The sequence below is a fragment of the Leptodactylus fuscus genome, chromosome 5 (assembly GCF_031893055.1).
Source record: "Leptodactylus fuscus isolate aLepFus1 chromosome 5, aLepFus1.hap2, whole genome shotgun sequence".
Lineage (NCBI taxonomy): Eukaryota > Metazoa > Chordata > Amphibia > Anura > Leptodactylidae > Leptodactylus > Leptodactylus fuscus.
The window spans coordinates 179,385,754-179,389,279 of NC_134269.1; positions in this window are offsets into that span (position 1 = coordinate 179,385,754).

A 3,526-nucleotide genomic window follows, 5' to 3' on the forward strand; every position below is an offset into this window, starting at 1 on the left:
TTTTGCCAAAACATATTTTTCTGATGTTGTAATTGGCTTTGGGCTCTCTTTACATGTTACGTCACAAAGGAAATCAGAGTTCTAAACAGATGGTTGGAGAGTATGTCGACCCCTTCCATACTATAGGACAGATATACATTCCAGCCCAATGTAACAGTATAAGGAGTCTGAATTCTCGTGATCTATGCCCTTCAATCACTTACATGTTTTATAATATTAGAAATAAGGCTTACTTTTTAATTGAATGTGCTTAAAATACATAAAAAGTTTTACTTTTCCCTTACTTTAAAGGAATATTAAAGACATTTATTGCATAGCAACAGAATATGCCATAAATATACGATAGATGCAAATCCCACTTCTGGAACCCATTCCTATCTCTAAAAATGAACCCCACAGCCTCGCTGCCCAGCTCTCCCTTATCCCAGCCCAGCTGACAGTGAAATCCAGATTGTCAGTGATGGTAGGGTTTTCCATAGAAGTGATTATGAGTTATGGAAACAGTGTTGAACAGTTAGCTATGTTGTTGCAATACTTCTGTGGGAGGTACAGAAACAGAGTAGCATCTGTAAAACCCATGCATCACTGACAGTCCGGATATCACTGCACTGAGCCTGTGCCGAGCATATGTGCCATACATGTCTTTCATGGGGAAACCCCTTAAAAACAGCAAAGAAAATTCTTTGTAAACACCTTAACAAGAACATGTTCTCTGACAATGTCAAATCTGTGATAATAGTAACAGACTCTGTAGGGACAAAAGGAACGGTGGCACAGAGTATTGATGCCCACTTAGTGTCCTGAGCACAGTATAATGCCACCTTAGAAGTGTCATAAAAATAAATAAATAAAATAAACTCCTTACCTCACCCCATTTCCTTTGTCCTGTCTCCGGCCAGAGACAGCATTGGTTGCAAGGTGAATGGTGGAATACAGGGCTTACATTAGATATAGATCGTATAGATCGAGCTGAAATTAGAACGTAATGCCTGCCATCTGGGATGGAAGGACAACGTATGATATCCATGACTGTGCTACTGGATCCATCATGAATGACATATAATCTCTCTTTTTCCATAGGGCCAGACACAAGTACATTGTTTGCCCTGACGTTAAGCGTCAGTGAAAGGCCAAGAGACCCTTGAAGAGAAAGTTTCAGGTTTGGGTTGAGACTAAAACCTTTGGAAAATTTGGGTTGGATCCAGTTCATTCTCAGTTTGCTCCATAACATATTACTGTGTGGGAGCCAAAAAGGGGGAGTATATTGTGTGAGGACCAAAAAGAAGAGCACAATGTGTGTGGGGGCCTAAAAAGGGACAATATACTGTATGTGGAGGGCAATATTATATGCTGAGCCTAAAAAGGGATAATATACTGTGTGGAAGCCAGTAAAGGAGGCAATGTACTGTGGAGGCTAGTGAAGGGGGTGTTAAACTGTGCGCCAGCCAGTAAATGGGGTAGTATACTGTGGAGATCAGTAAAAGGGGCCTTATACTGAGTGTTGCCAAATAGGGGATTTTTGATGTGTAAATGGCCAGTAAAGTAGGGGTTTCTGCTAAAATTTTAATTAGGAGAGTCTATCACACAACTAGAGATCGCCGGGTTGCTCTGTATCTCTATCATTAATGTTGGTGAAAGGAGTCGTATTGCAAACCCTAGCGTGCCATGACTATGAGTTGCAAAAATGTTAAGCAGTGTTGGACTGTAGGTTGTGATTGTGTTTTTTATACCTTATTTTCTCCTCTTATTGTGTGAACTAATGATGTGTAAACTGTTTTTATATATATTTGGGGGGCACCTTTCTATAGTTTGCCTCAGGCATCAGAAAGCTAGGTTCACTCCTTGGGCAGCTACACACAAGTTCCTTTATATGCACTGGGTGTGGGTCAAAATGAAAAAATAATTCCACTTCATATCAGTCATATTTAACTTTGAAAAGCAATAGGGCTAGCCCTTTGGATGTTTCTATGGCTGGAGTCATTGATCAGATCTTTCCGACAAGATGCAGTTATATCAGACCCATTAGATGTCTGTAAATGAAGGCCATGAAGCCTGTATTAGTGTAAGTAACGTACCTGAATTAAGAACTGAGGGCAAAAAATTAGTGGGAGCTACCATCATACCTTTGACAAGCATCTCACTGGACCCCATACAGCAACACCAAATAGGAACAGTGGTCCTTCTACTGAAATCTGTGGTTGTTATGGAGTCAGCATCTGCTGTTTATGTCAATGTAGAGTCTCGTGTATGTATGGCTGCCTCTCCTTGGCTGGATAGGTTTATCAAATAGCAATCGAGACTCCTACTTCCTTGGTGGTGGTCCCAGGGGGAAGTAATATGTTCAAACCAATACTGACTAATATTTATGGCTATAGCTATAGAACACATAGCCACACAGTAAATCCGTTGGTCCATATCCAGTGGTGCAGGCTACAGACCTCTTACAGCCCAGAATGTCAATCAAGTGGAGCAAAAATGTCACTGCATTGCATTGGCCTGTTGTAAGAGCCTGCAACCAGTTCATTCTATTTGTTTCTGATTTTAAAAACTAAATCTCAATCTAGCCTAGGTATGTGACAGAGGAAGCCTTAGTATGCTGTCAGTGTTTTCTACTGCAGAATATGTACATACAGATTTTCTGGATTCCAGTGATTCATTAGTTTTTTACATATGTGAAAAATGCATGATCCATTTAAAAAAAAAATAAAAAAAATGCTATACTTATTGTGTTTGATCGGTGGAAAACAGGCAGGAAACAGATGACTTCTGTATACTCTCTATTTTTTTCACTGACCCTTGTACTTTAAGGGTGATATACGCGCGCTTTCTATTGAAATCAATGGGCTCTGTTTTGAAGTGCCGCGCTCGTGAACGGTGCGCTTACGCCGTGTGAAGGGGCCCTAATGGATATCTACGATCAGTAAAATGTACCAAAATAGCTCATGTCTGCACTATATTAAAATCAATATATCTGTGTTTTGTCTGTAAACACAAAAGTAAACAATGAATGTGTCAATTAGATGTAAGGGTAGGTGGTGAAGAAACGGCCAGGGCTCGTTCACATCTGCACCCGGTCTCCGTTCATACAGGTTTCCATTTCCTGCACAAAACAGAGCAAGAGACGGAAAGCTGCAGAACTCTTTCAAACCCATTCATTTGAATGGGTTTGAAAGGTGTCCGGCCGTGAGTGCCGGTGAGCTTTTTATGCTCTCCACCGCGAAACTGGTTTTTTTAAACCGGACACAGAGTCGAACATGCCATGTCCATGTCTGGTTTTAAAAAAAACGGTTTTGAGGCGGAGAGCATAAAAAGCTCACCGGCGCTCACGGCCGGACCCATTCTGACAGCTTTCTGTCTTCTGCATGCAGAAGACAGAAAGCTCAGAACGGAGTCCGGTCGCTAGTGTGAACACAGCGTAAGTGGTGGATGCTCCAAAGCATAGGTGTCAGACTCTGGCCCCCAGTGTAATGTATTTGGCCTGTGAAAATACCAAATGTCTTCTAGAGTGCCTAGTAATATAGATCAG